This window comes from Mustelus asterias, chromosome 23, assembly GCF_964213995.1.
Source record: "Mustelus asterias chromosome 23, sMusAst1.hap1.1, whole genome shotgun sequence".
Classification (NCBI taxonomy): domain Eukaryota; kingdom Metazoa; phylum Chordata; class Chondrichthyes; order Carcharhiniformes; family Triakidae; genus Mustelus; species Mustelus asterias.
In genome coordinates, this window is record NC_135823.1 from 1,917,549 (window position 1) to 1,932,529 (window position 14,981).

The following is a 14,981-nucleotide window of genomic DNA, read 5'->3' on the forward strand; positions in this document are numbered from 1 at the left end:
TACTGTAGTAGGTAAAAAATACCTCTGAGGCTGGTATGAGTCAAAATATTTCTCATAGGCTTGCAGGAGAACCTGACCCCTTGAAAGCGGAAGCCAAAGTTCTCCCTGAAGACAGAAAAGTGGGGATATATATACAGCATGGCTTCTAATACTGGTCACGAATCAACCCAGACCAGTCACAACTCAAAAATACAATTTACAATTGCTGGTCACGAAGCAAGCTTCCAGACCAACTACAAAAAATACATTGATAGCTTCTTGACCATAAACCAGTGTATCTGGCATTCTCAGCTCATGAAGCGCAGGTCTTCTGTTTCCTGTTCTTCCCGCGCGCGGTTTCCCTTTGAAGTTCCGATGCTCTTCCAGCTGCCCCAGCGGGAGTTCCTCTTCAAACGGCCGTATCGCACTCCACATCTTGTAATGCTTTCTTCCGTTGACATTTACCACGCAAGCCTGTAGAAAAGGTAAGACTTGCATGTCTGCAAACACATTCACATTTACATTTGACTATTTATTGTTATAAGAATAAAAGTTAACTTGTATTAATGTCAGAAGCAGTATAAACAAGGGGATTAGCCATAATGAAGGGTTATGCTTGTGATACATTCTAAGTACAAAGTTCAACCTTTTAGGTACAAAATACATTGAGTAGAAAAAACATTAACCCTTTCCCTTCACTACCAAGTTTAGGGAAAAACCTTGGCCAAAAAATATCCGCGATGTCGCATCTATCTTCCCTCTGAAGAATCCTCCAGGTCACACTTATTACAAAGGTGAATCTCTATAGAGTTGCCATTGCTAAACAAAGGACTGCACATTTCTTTTATCTACAAATTCCTTCACTTGCTTCCCGAAGATTCTCTGTCACCCAGCCAATGATGGAACCAGAAATCAATCACATGGCTCGAACAGCCAATGAAATTACTTGTAAATGACGCCGGTATGCTTAGTTCAAATGGCATGTCCCTCACATAACGGCAATACAATTCGATGCCATTGTGTCTACTCGAAAGTAAACAACTTCCCATATTTGTTGAACACAGGAATCATCAGACCACAGTTCCCAGACCAGATCCATGACTGAGAGTAACTTTATGACCTGCATCTGATTTTAATTAGAAGTTGACCAAAACTCCCAGCATGCTTAACTCTCAGCCACAATAGCCATTTTAAAACCACTATTGCCATTACTGTTGTTAAATTATTGTTGTCGTCGTTCTTTCTCCATCTACACAATCATCTGCCCAGTGGAAATGCAAGGATGTCCAAGGGGCAACATGGTGGCAGAGTGGTTAGCACTGCTGCCTCACAGCACCAGGGACCCGGGTTCAATTCCCGGCTTAGGTCACTGTCTGTGTGGAGTCTATGTTCTCCCTTGTCTGCGTGGGTTTCCTCCGGATGCTCCGGTTTCCTCCCATAGTCCAAAAGACATGCTAAATTCTCTCTTAGTGTGAGGCAACTGGGGCTTTTCACAGTAACTCCAGTGCAGTTTTAATGTAAACCTACTTGTGGCACTAATAAATAAACTTAAACTGCAAATGTGGCGACTGTGGGAAGGGATTCAGTTACCCGTCTGCTGCAGATTCATCAAGGTAGTCACACTGGCGTAGCCAGACATTCACGTGCAAGTGGCTTCTCTTCTGTCTTATGTCCTTATTTCTGATCGTTGAGTCAAAAGATTGCTCTTGTCCCCTCCTCCTCGACAGACTACTACAAGGTTCCCATCATATGAAAACACAGCAACAGTTTTCACATCTGGACATACAAAAGAGGAGGCCATTCAGCGCTTGAGCCTGATTCCCCAATTAATAAGACCTCCCATGTTTCTATGATTCTGTTGTATCACTACAATAAATAGAAATAGGAGTAGGCCATTCAGCCCCTCGAGCCTGCTCCACCATTCAATATGATCATGGCTGATCCGACATTCCTCACTTTCCTGCCCTTTCCCCGTAACCCTTGATTCCCTTCCTGATCAAAAATCCATCTATCTCAGCAGAAAATATACATGAAAAGGTGAATAATCTTACAGGTTTAAGAACCACACAAGCTACTATGGAAAAAAAAGCCGCCTTATAAGAGCCTTCACAGATAAGCACCAAGGCTATTTGTCTGGGCAAAGCTCATTAAATGAGGCAACTGGAACGAGAAAAAGGGAGTGATATTTAAACACCAGCACAAGCTGAGACGATGGTAACTTGTATCAATGATGTGTTAAGGCTTCACGATGATGGATAGTACAATGAGGCAAGCTTAATTGAAGCAAAGTGATTGTGATTGGTAAATGCCAATTACTCTTTAAACTGTCACCGCTCTGTGTTCCTGCTTTTTAAACTGTCACCGCTTTGTGTTCCTGCTTTTTAAACTTCTTTCCCAGTGCACTCTGAGGAAGGGGAAAAAGGGTTCAGTGTTCCATTGGAGCAATTCTTTTTCTTTGTAGCAGTAAGTTATATGGAGGGGATGGAAGTGAAGGCAGTGCAATGTACCTCCTGCAGAATGTTTGAAGTGAGGGACACCGTCAGTGTCCCTGCTGATTACACCTGTGGGAGGTGCACCCATCTGCAGCTCCTCCAAGACCGCGTTAAGGAGCTGGAGCTGGAGTTGGATGAGCTTAGGGTCATCAGGGAGGCAGAGAGGGCCATAGACACAAGCTTCAGGGATATAGTTGCTCCAGGGAATGAAAATAGATGGGTGACAGTAAGAGGGGCTGGGAGGAAGCAGTCAGTGCAGGGATCCCCTGTGGTCGTTCCCCTTAGCAACAAGTATTCCACTTTGGATAGAGGTGAGGGGGGCGACCTACCAGTGGTAAGCCGCAGTGACCAGATCGCCAGCGCTGAGTCCGTCCCTGTGGCTCAGAAGGGAAAGGGGGAGCGCGGTAGAGCTATAGTTATTGGGGACTCGTTTGTTCGAGGGATAGATAGGAGGTTCTGTGGCAACAAGAGAGACTCACGGATGGTATGTTGCCTCCCGGATGCCAGGGTCTGTGACATCATAGAAATCATAGAAACCCTACAGTACAGAAAGAGGCCATTCGGCACATCGCGTCTGCACCGACCACAATCCCACCCAGGCCCTACCCCCATATCCCTACATATTTTACCCACTAATCCCTCTACGCATCCCAGGACACTAAGGGGCAATTTTAGCATGGTCAATCAACCTAACCTGCACATCTTTGGACTGTGGGAGGAAACCAGAGCACCCGGAGGAAACCCACGCGGACACGAGGAGAATGTGCAAACTCCACACAGACAGTGACCCAAGCCGGGAATCGAACCCAGGTCCCTGGAGCTGTGAAGCAGCAGTGCTAACCACTGTGCGACCGTGCCGCCCTTTTTCTTTGTACATCTCCGACCGTGTCTTCAGGATTCTAAAGGGGGAGAGGGAACAGTCACAAGTCGTGGTGCACGTCGGCACCAAAGCCATAGGTAAGAGAAGGGACGGGGATTTAAAACAGGAATTCGGGGAGCTAGGGTGGAGGCTGAGAGCCAGGACAAAACAGGTTGTCATCTCTGGTATGTTGCCGGTGCCACGAGATAGCGAGTTGAGGAACAGGGAGAGAGTGCAGTTAAACACATGGATGCAGGGATGGTGTAGGAGGGAGGGTTTCAGCTATATGGATAATTGGAACACTTTCTGGGGAAGGTGGGACCTGTACCAACAGGACGGGGTGCACCTGAACCAGAGGGGCACCAATATCCTAGGAGGGAAATTTGCGACAGCTCTTCGGGGGGGTTTAAACTAATTTGTCAGGGGGATGGGAAAAGGAGTTGTAGTCCGGAGGTCAGTGAGTGTAGTGAGGTACTGGGAAGGGTATCATGGTCAAAGGTGGGTACCAGCAGACAAGAAAGTGGGTTGAAGTGTGTCTACTTCAATGCAAGGAGCATCCGAAATAAGGTAGGTGAACTTGGGGCGTGGATTGGCACTTGGGACTACGATGTTGTGGCCATTACGGAGACATAGGTAGAACAAGGACAGGAATGGTTGTTGGAAGTTCCGGGGTATAGATGTTTCAGTAAGTGTAGGGTAGCTGGTAAAAGAGGTGGAGGAGTGGCACTGTTAATCAAGGAGAGTGTAACGGCTGCAGAAAGGCATTTCGAAGGGGATCTGCCGACAGAGGTAATATGGGCTGAGGTTAGGAATAGGAAAGGAGCGGTCACGTTGTTAGGAGTTTACTATAGGCCCCCAAATAGTAATAGAGATGTGGAGCAAGAAATTGCTAAGCAGATTATGGATAGGTGTGGAGGTCACAGGGTAGTTGTCATGGGGGACTTTAACTTTCCAAATATTGATTGGAGCCTTTATATGTCGAATAGTTTGGATGGGGCAGTTTTTGTGCCGTGTGTGCAGGAGGGGTTCCTGACACAATATGTGGATAAGCCGACAAGAGGTGGGGCCACATTGGGTTTGGTAATGGGAAATGAACCGGGCCAAGTGTTGGATTTGGTTGTGGGAGAGCACTTTGGAGATAGTGACCACAATTCGGTGTCTTTTGTTATTGCAATGGAGAGGGAGAGGGCCGTACGGCAGGGCATAGTTTACAATTGGGGGAGAGGTAATTATGATGCAATCAGGCGGGAATTAGGAAGCATAGGATGGGAACAAAAATTGTCAGGGAAAGGCACTGATGAAAAGTGGAACTTTTTCAAGGAACAAATACTGCGTGTCCTTGATAGGTATGTCTCTGCCAGGCAGAGAGGAAATGGCCAAGTGAGGGAACCATGGTTCACAAAAGAGGTGGAATGTCTTGTCAAGAGGAAGAAGGAAGCGTCTGCAAGGTTGAGAAAACGAGGTTCAGTTGGCTCGATGGAGGGTTACAAGATAGCAAGAAATGAGCTGAAAAAGGGGCTTAGGAGAGCTAGGAGGGGACATGAGAAGTCCTTGGCGGGTCGGATCAAGGAAAACCCCAAGGCTTTTTACTCTTATGTGAGGAATAAAAGAATTACCAGGGTGAGGTTGGGGCCGGTCAAGGACGGCAGTGGGAATTTGTGCAAGGAGTCAGAAGAGATAGGAGAGGTGATGAATGAATACTTTTCTTCGGTGTTCACCAAGGAGAGGGGCCATGTTTTTGAGGAAGAGAGGGTGTCACAGGCTGATAGGCTGGAGGAAGTAGATGTTCGGAGGGAAGATGTACTTGCAATTTTGAATAAACTGAAAGTTGATAAGTCCCCTGGGCCTGATGAAATATATCCTAGGAGTCTTTGGGAGGCAAGGGATGAGATAGCAGAGCCTTTGGCATTGATCTTTGCGTCCTCACTGTCCACGGGGGTGGTGCCAGAGGACTGGAGAGTGGCGAATGTGGTTCCTCTGTTTATGAAAGGAAATAGAAATGACCCTGGTAATTATAGGTCGGTTCGTCTTACTTCGGTGGTCGGTAAGTTGATGGAAAAGGTCCTCAGGGATAGGATTTATGACCATTTAGAAAGATGCAGCTTAATCCGGGATAGTCAGCACGGATTTGTGAAGGGCAAGTCTTGCCTCACAAATTTGATAGAATTTTTTGAGGAGGTAACTAAGTATGTAGATGAAGGTAGTGCAGTTGATGTCATATACATGGATTTTAGTAAGGCGTTTGATGAAGTCCCCCATGGTCGGCTTATGAAGAAAGTAAGGATGTGTGGGGTTGAGGGAAGTTTGGTCGATTGGATAGGTAACTGGTTGTCTAACAGAAGAAACGGGGTGGTGGTGGATGGAAAATTTTCGGACTGGAAACCGGTTACCAGCGGAGTGCCACAGGGATCAGTGCTTGGTCCTCTGCTATTTGTCATTTTTATAAATGACTTGGAGGAGGGGGCTGAAGGGTGGATCAGTAAATTTGCTGATGACACTAAGATTGGTGGAGTAGTGGATGAGGTGGAGGGCTGCTGTAGGCTGCAAAGAGATATAGATAGGATGCAGAGCTGGGCTGAAAAATGACAAATGGAGTTTAACCCTGACAAATGCGAGGTGATTCATTTTGGTAGGACAAATTTAAATGTGGATTACAGGGTCAAAGGTAGGGTTCTGAAGAATGTGGAGGAACAGAGAAATCTTGGGGTTTATATCTATAGTTCTCTGAAGGTTGCCACTCAAGTGGATAGAGCCGTGAAGAAGGCCTATAGTGTGTTGGCGTTCATTAACAGGGGGTTTGAGTTTAAGAGCCGCGGGGTTATGCTGCAACTGTACAGGACCTTGGTGAGACCACATTTGGAATATTGTGTGCAGTTCTGGTCACCTCACTGTAAGAAGGATGTGGAGACACTGGAAAGAATGCAAAGGAGATTTACCAGGATGCTGCCTGGTTTGGAGGGTAGGTCTTATGAGGAAAGGTTGAGGGAACTTGGGCTTTTCTCTTTGGAGCGGAGGAGGTGGAGAGGAGACTTGATCGAGGTTTATAAGATGATGAGGGGGATAGATAGAGTGAACGTTCAAAGACTATTTCCTCGGGTGAATGGAGTGGTAACTAGGGGGCATAACTATAGGGTTCATGGTGGGAGATATAGGAAGGATGTCCGAGGTAGGTTTTGTACTCAGAGAGTGGTTGGGGTGTGGAATGGACTGCCTGCAGGGATAATGGAGTCAGAAACTTTAGGAACATTTAAGAAGCTATTAGATAGGCACATGGAGTACTTTGGGATGATATGGTGGAAATAGCTTGATTCGGGTTTCAGACAAAGCTCGGCACAACATCGTGGGCCGAAGGGCCTGTTCTTTGCTGTACTGTTCTATGTTCTACTTGTATTCAAAGTTGGAAATATAATTGCTTGTGTATTTCTGAATGCTGCACTCTGGCTGGTTACAGACAATGAGCTATGACGTTTCAGGGTCCGAGCTCTATCGCTGGATTAAAACATCGTTTCACAGAACGCCGCGACTTGGTCTGGTTACTTGAAGTGTAAAGTTGAGATCAATTAAATTTCAACAAGGCCTTTGACAAGGTCCCTCATGGGAGGTTAGTTAGGAAGGTTCAGTTGCTGGGTACACATGTGGAGGTTGTAAATTGGATTAGACACTGGTTCAATGGAAGAAGCCAGAGAGTGGTTGTGGAGGATTGCTTCTCTGAGTGGAGGCCTGTGACTAGTGGTGTGCCGCAGGGAAGGGTGTTGGGTCCATTGTTGTTTGTCATCTATATCAATGATCTGGATGATAATGTGGTAAATTGGATCAGCAAGTTTGCTGATGATACAAAGATTGGAGGTGTAGTGGACAGTGAGGAAGGTTTTCAAATCTTGCAGAGGGATTTGGACCAATACAAAAAATGGGCTGAAAAATGGCAAATGGAATTTAACGCAGACAAGTGCGAGATATTGCACTTTGGAAGGACAAACCAAAGTAGAACGTACAGGGTAAATGGTAGGACTCTGAAGAGCGCAGTTGAAGAGAGGGATCTGGGAATACAAGTACAGAATTCCCTAAAAGTGACGTGACAGGTGGATAGGGTCGTAAAGAGTGCCTTTGGTACATTGGCCTTTATAAATCAGAGTATCGAGTATAAAAGTTGGAGTGTTATGGTAAGGTTATATAAGGCATTGGTGAGGCTGAATTTAGAGTATTGTGTACAGTTTTGGTCACCTAGTCACAGGAAGGATGTAAATAAGGTTGAAAGAGTGCAGAGAAGGTTCACAAGGATGTTGCCGGGACTTGAGAAGCTGAGTTACAGAGAGAGATTGAATAGGTTGGGACTTTATTCCCTGGAGCCGTAGAAGAATGAGGGGAGATTTGATAGAGGTGTATAAGATTTTGATGGGTATAGATAGAGTGAATGCAAGCAGGCTTTTTCCACTGAGGCTAGGGGAGAAAAAAACCAGAGGGCATGGGTTAAGGGTGAAAGGAGAAAAGTTTAAAGGGAATATTAGGGGGGGGGGGCTTCTTCATGCAGAGAATGGTGGGAGTGTGGAATGAGCTGCCGGATAAAGTGGTAAATTTAACATTTAGCATTAAACTTTTAACATTTAAGAAAAACTTGGACGGGTTCATGGATGAGAGGGGTGTGGAGGGATATGGTCCAAGTGTAGGTCAGTGGGACGAGGCAAAAAATGGCTCGGCACAGACAAGAAGGGCCAAAAGGCCTGTTTCTGAGCTGTAATTTTCTACGGTTCTAAAAGGCTGGCATCAAAGCCCACAACAATTCACAAGGGGGTGAATTCCTGCCTGCCACGGGAGTGGGCGAGGGGTGGACCATCAAAAGTTGACCGCGGGTGGGTTTTTCAGGTTTCAGGGCGAGCATGGCCATAAAATCCTGCCCGTGGACTCCGTCCCCCACAGCTCTCTGCGGCAAAGAGTTCCAAAGACTCAACACTCAGAAGAAATTCCTCCACATCTCAGTCTGAAATTGGTGCGACTTTACTCTGAGACTCTGCCCTCAGGTCCGAGACTCTTCTCAGCATTGACCCTGTCAAACCCCCTCTACATTGCCAAATCTTTCAATGACATCACCTCTCATTCTTCTCAAACCCACTGAATAGAGTCCCAGGCTGTTTAACCTTTCCTCATAAGACAACTCCTCCACACTGGGGATCATCCCAGTGAACCTTCTCTGAACTGCTGCCAATGAAATAATATCTTTCCTTAAATAGGGGACCAGTCAGCTAGTGGGAGGACTCCTCCAGTATCCCAGCGTACACCAGTCAGCAGTGGAAGGACTCCTCCAGTATCCCAAGCTGCACCAGTGAGTAATGGGTGCAGCAGTACCCCGGGTTCCACCAGTCAGCCAGTGGGAGGACTCTTTCAGCATCCTAAGCTGCTCCAGTGAGAAATGGGATGACTCCTCCAGTATCCCAGGTTGCGCCAGTCAACCAGTTGGAGGACTCCTCCAACATCCCAGACATTATCTCCATCCTGGCTCCAGAGCTTTCACTTACGTGAGGCCTGGAGCCGGGACGTCCAGAATCGACCGCCTTTACATTTTGAGGGCGCACGTGTCCGGCGTGTCTTCGGCCTCCGTGCGGCTGGTGTCGTGCACGGACCACAGCCTGGTGTGGGCGGACTTTGTTCCGTCTCGCGTTCGGCAGGGGTCCACGTACTGGCACTTTAACAACACGCTGCTGGAGGATGAGCGCTTCCTGGACTCGTTCCGTCGATTCTGGGCGGGTTGGAGAAGGAAGCGGGGAGGCTTCCCCTCCTTGAGGCTCTGGTGGGATGTGGGCAAGACTCACATCCGTACCTTCTGTCCGGAGTACGCGAGGGGGTCGACAAAGGGGCGGAAATCCAGGTTCAAGGAGTTGGAGAAGGAGGTGCTCGACCTGGAGGCACGTCTCAGTCAGCCCGACGCAGACCCGGCCCTGGGGCTGGAGTACAGGGAGAAGGAGGGCGCGCTGCGGGACCTGCAACTTGTCAGGTCTCGTGGCGCGTACGTGAGGTCGCGGCTCCAGTTCCAGGTGGACCTGGACCGTGGCTCCCCCTTCTACTCGCTGGAAAAAGGGCGGGCTAACCGTCAGCAACTCCTTACGCTGCTGGCCGACGACGGTTCCCTCGTCTCGGATCCGGAGGGCATCTGGGCCATTGCCCGGGATTTCTATTCCGACCTCTTCTCTCCGGATCCGTCCAGCGAGGATGCCCGCAGAGTTCTGTGAGAGGACCTGCCGCAGGTCAGCCCGGAGGGCATCGGCCGGCTGGAGGCCAATATTAGCCAGGCTGAACTGACCGGCGCCCTCAATGGCCTCAGTCGGGGCAAAGCCCTGGGGCTGGACGGGCTGACCGTGGAGTTCTTCAGGGCATTCCGGGACATCCTGGGGAACGACTACGCGGGGGTCCTGGGGGAGAACATTGCTACCGGGGAGATGCCCCTTTCGTGGCGCAGGGCCATCATTGCCCTGCTGCCCAAGAAGGGGGATCTCTGCCTACTCAAAAACTGGTGCCCGGTCTCCCTCCTCAGCACGGATTATAAAATCTTTGCCAGGACCATGGCTTCACACCTTGGATCTGTGCTGGACCACATGATCCACCCTGACCAGTCCTACACAGTCCCGGGCCGTTGTATTCACGATAATCTCCACCTCATCCGGGACCTTATCCATCATTCCCAGAGGGCTGGCCTGTCGAGTGCGTTCGACAGGGTGGAGCACGAGTATTTACTGCGCGCATTCGGGTTCAGGACGCATTTTGTCGCCCGGATCCGATTACTGTACTCTGCTGCAGAGTGTCTGATTAAGGTTAACGGGTCCCTCACGGCGCCCCTTCGTTTTGGGAGAGGAGTACGGCAGGGCTGCCCCTTGTCCGGCCAACTGTATTCTATATGCGTGGAGCCATTCCTGTGCCTCTTGCGGTGGAGGTTGTCGGGTTTGGCGCTGCACGGTCCGGACGGAGAGGTGGTCCTGTCGGCTTACGCCGATGACATGCTCCTCATGTTCACTGACTCGGCTGACCTACGGAGAATGCGAGAATGCGGTGTACTCCGCCGCGTCCTCCGCCCAGATCAACTGAGCCAAGTGCTCCGGACTCATTGTCGGTCTGTGGGAGACAGATCCCCTTCCGGAGGAGCACAGGCCTTTCACCCGGCAGGACCAACCTCCTCTACTTGGGGGCCCATCTCTGCCCAGCTGAGGAATCCCGGCCGGCGAACTGGCGGGAGCTGGAGGCCAAAGTCTCCGCCCGCCTGAGTCGCTGGACAGGACTGCTCCGAGTGCGAATTCTCGTCATAAACCAGCTGGTTGCCTCCATGCTGTGGTACTGGCTGGTCCCTTTGACCCCTCCCCCTGGCTTTGTCGCCAAAATCCAGAGAACCCTCGTGCGGTTCTTCTGGGACAACCGACTGCACTGGGTCCCTGCCGCGGTTCTGCATCTCCCGCTTGAGGAGGGCGGACAAGGTCTGGTGTGTCTTCGCAGTCAGATAGCGGCCTTCCACCCCCAGGCCCTGCAGAGGTACCTTTACATTGAGCCCCCTCCACGATGGTGTGCCCTGTGACGTATTTCTTCCGCCAGTGCAGCTCCTGCATATCAATCTGGGGCACGTTTCGTCCTCCTTGCAGGAGTTGCCCGTCTTTTACCAGGTTCTCCTCACTGTCTGGAACACGGTCGCCTCACGACGCAGCTCTCCCCCGTCAGGAGTAGCAGCTCTCGTGCGAGAGCCGCTGCTCAGGAATCCGCTCTTCCAGCCGTATGACTTCAGGTGACTGGCGGAGAGGGGGGCTGTGGACGCCAGGGTGACCAGGATCGGGTACGTACTGGATGGCGGAGGGGCGGGCTGGATGAGCCCCCACGTGCTGGCTGAGCGCGCGGGGGTGTCCGTCCAGTGCGCGGCCAAAGCCATCCAAGACCTTCGGACGGTCATGCTCGGCCCCGAAAGTGCACAAGGTCGCGAGGCGGCGCAGGCGTGCAGTGGGATCCCGCCCAAGCGTTCCCCTGCTCGGACGGAATTCCACATTGGCCCAAAGCCTCAACCCTCCTCCTCGGGTCAGGTGACCCACAGCATGAGCCGCCTCGCGGAAATGTCCTCCGTGCCTTTTTCCGCCGTGCGGAGGCATTTCCTGTACAGCTGCTGCTGCACACCTTCCACTACCGCGTCCTCGCCTGTCGCCCGGGTACACCTTGGCGGGTTTTGTTGCCGTCGGGCGGCGGAGGTCCCTCTACGGGGGGATCTCCCCCAATTACATCGGGGACCTGGGGTGGAGGGTGATGCATGCAGCAGTTCCGCACAACCGTAGGATTCACTGGTTCACGGGCTCCGAAGCTTGCCCCTTCTGTGGTCTTGTGGAATCCGTGGACCATGTCTATGTTTTGTGTCTTAGGTTACACTCCCTTTTTGTTTTCCTAAAGAACCTTTTATTCATGTTTTGTTTGCACTTCAGTCCCACGCTCCTGATCTATGGACACGTGGTGTGGAGAGGGGTGGGTCGGGATGGCGACTTCCTCATGAACCGGCTCCTGGGCCTGGCGAAACGCGCCATTTATAGGTCCAGGCAGCGGGCGATCGAGGGGACCATTCATCCTGACTGTCTGCCCCTCTACCGCGGCTACATTCGTGGCCAGATGTCCCTGGAGAGGGAGCATGCGGTGTCCACGGGCGCGGTTGACGCCTTCCGCACCCGTTGGGCACCACAGGGCTTGGGGTGCATTATCGACCCTAATAATCACATTATAATTTGATGTTTTTAAGTTTCCTTTGTACTTTGATTTTTGTTCGGGCTGTTCCCCCTCCTTTTGGGGAGCTGCCCCTTTTACTTTGTCCTGATTTAACTTGAGTTTGTTTATTTGGTTTGACCTTAAAAGAGGCCCAGACATGCTCCAGGCAGCAATGGGAGGACTCTTCTAGTATCCCAGAGAACACCAATCAGCCAGTTGGAGGACTCCTCCAATATCCCACAGTGCGGCAGTCAACAATGGGAGGACTCCTCCAATATTCCAGGCTGCACCAGTCAGCAGTTGGAGGATTCCTCTAGAATCCCAGAGTGCACCAGTTAGCAAGTGGGAGGAGTCATCCAGTATCCCAAGCTGCACCAGTGAGTAATGGGTGCTGCAGTACCCTGGGTTCCACCAGCTGGCAGTGGAATGACTCCCCCAGCATCCCAGAGTGCGCCAGTCAGCCAGTTGGAGGACTCTTCCAACATCCCAAGCTGCACCAGTGAGCAGTGGGATGACTCCTCCTGTATTCCAAGATGCACCAAGTAAGCAGAAACTGATAGCCAACTTCCGCACACATGAGGACGGCCTCAACCAGGATCTTGGGTTCATGTCACACTATATGTAACCCCCATGACTTGCCTGGGCTTGCAAAATCTCACTAACTGTCCTGGCTGGAGACAATACACACCTCTTTAACTTGTGCTTGGCCCTCTCTCCACTCACTTTGTCTGTACCTTTAAGACTTGATTATCTGTAAAGACTCACATTCCAACCATTATCTTGTAAATTGAGTTTATGTCTTTATATGCCCTGTTTGTGAACACAAGTCCTCATTCACCTGATGAAGGAGCTTGAGACTCCGAAAGCTAGTGCTGCCAAATAAACCTGTTGGACTTTAACCTGGTGTTGTGAGACTTCTTACTGTGCTTACCCCAGTCCAACATCATGTCTCCCAGAGTGCAGCAGTCTCCTGTGGGTGGTCTCTTCCAGCATCCCAAAGTGCAGCAATCAGCAGAGGGAGGACTCCTCCATTATCCCAGAATGCAACAGGAAGCAGTGAAGGGGACTCCTCAATCCCAGAATGCAACAGGACATAGTGGTTGACTCCTCCAGTATCCCTGAGTGCACGAACACCCCATCATAAGGGTAAGTTTGAATTGATTTATTATTGTCATGTGTATTGGTATACATAGAACATAGAACAGTACAGCACAGAACAGGCCCTTCGGCCCACGATGTGCCGAGCTTTATCTGAAACCAAGATCAAGCTATCCCACTCCCTATCATCCTGGTGTGCTCCATGTGCCTATCCAATAACCGCTTAAATGTTTCTAAAGTGTCTGACTCCACTATCACTGCAGGCAGTCCATTCCACACCCCAACCACTCTCTGCGTAAAGAACCTACCTCTGATATCCGTCCTGTATCTCCCACCACGAACCCTATAGTTATGCCCCCTTGTAATAGCTCCATCCACCCGAGGAAATAGTCTTTGAACATTCACTCTATCTATCCCCTTCATCATTTTATACACCTCTATTAAGTCTCCCCTCAGCCTCCTCCGCTCCAGAGAGAACAGCCCTAGCTCCCTCAACCTTTCCTCATATGACCTACCCTCCAAACCAGGCAGCATCCTGGTAAATCTCCTCTGCACTCTTTCCAGCGCTTCCACATCCTTCTTATAGTGAGGTGACCAGAACTGCACACAATATTCCAAATGTGGTCTCACCAAGGTCCTGTACAGTTGCAGCATAACCCCACGGATCTTAAACTCCAACCCCCTGTTAATAAAAGCTAACACACTATAGGCCTTCTTCACAGCTCTATCTATAAAGCTCTATACAGTGAAAAGTGTTATTTCTCGTGCGCTATACAGACAAAGCATACCGTTCATAGAGTACATCGGGCAGAAGGAAAGGAGAGAGTGCAGAATGTGTTAGAGTCATAGCTAGGGTGTAGAGAAAGATCAACTTAATGCAAGGTAGGTCCATTCAAAAGTCTGATGGCAGCAGGGAAGAAGCTGTTCTTGAGTCGGTTGGTACGTGACCTCAGACTTTTCAATTTTTTTCCCGACGGAAGAAGGTGGAAGAGAGAATGCCCGGGGTGCGTGGGGTCCTTGATTATGCTGGCTGCTTTGCCGAGGCAGCGGGAAGTGCAGATGGGCTCAATGGCTGGGAGGCTGGTTTATGTGATGGACTGGGCTAAGTTCACGACCTTTTGTAGTTTCTTGCAATCTTGGACAGAGCAGGAGCCATACCAAGCTGTGATACAAACAGAAAGAATGCTTTCTATGGTGCATCTGTAAAAAATGGTGAGATTCATAGCGGACATGCCAAATTTCCTTAGCCTCCTGAGAAAATGGCGTTGGTGAGTTTTCTTATCTCTAGCGTAGCGTGGAGGGAACAGGACAGGTTGTTGGTGATCTGAACACTTAGAAATTTGAAGCTCTGGACCATTTCCACTTCCATGGTATCGTACTGAATAGCATTATGTACGGAGAGCATGATCCAAATTGCTTTGCTACAGCAACTCTCGTAATCTATCCGGTCACCCTCAAAGACCTATACCCTGTGTAACCATGTGTTTCTGTCTGTTTGCCATTGTAATGTTCCTCCCCACGCCACTGATCTCGATGTCCTTGGCTTCCTATTTTGTTTCAGTAAAGCTCAATGGAAGTTTCTTTCAATTAGACACTGTCTTAACCTTCTGAGCTGAACCCTGAGTTTTGCAGTTTCTGTACCAACAGGAGGGTGTTGAGGCTTGGAACCCTCAACCTGAAAGGTGACGGGACTTCATTCAATCTTCAGATTCAACCCGCTTTACCAGCTGCTCTCTATCATTCTGTCCATGCCCCTTATAATCTTGTACACCTCAATCAGGTCGCCCCTCAGTCTTCTCTGCTCCAACAAAAACAACCCAAGCCTACCCAACCTCTCTTCATAA

General features: G+C 49.8%; 1 protein-coding gene and 1 long non-coding RNA gene across 2 annotated transcripts in view; one reads left to right on the forward strand and one right to left on the reverse strand.

Annotated features, from left to right (window-relative positions):
* aldh3b1 (aldehyde dehydrogenase 3 family, member B1) overlaps positions 1-14,981 on the forward strand; it is an 87,577-nt gene that overhangs the window by 5,472 nt on the left and 67,124 nt on the right. The window lies entirely within an intron of this gene.
* The window catches only part of LOC144510462 (uncharacterized), an 84,178-nt gene continuing 69,532 nt past the window's right edge, over positions 336-14,981 (reverse strand). The window contains exon 3 of the long non-coding RNA XR_013500634.1: positions 336-453. This is a non-coding gene — a long non-coding RNA (uncharacterized LOC144510462). The remainder of the gene's footprint in view (positions 454-14,981) is intronic.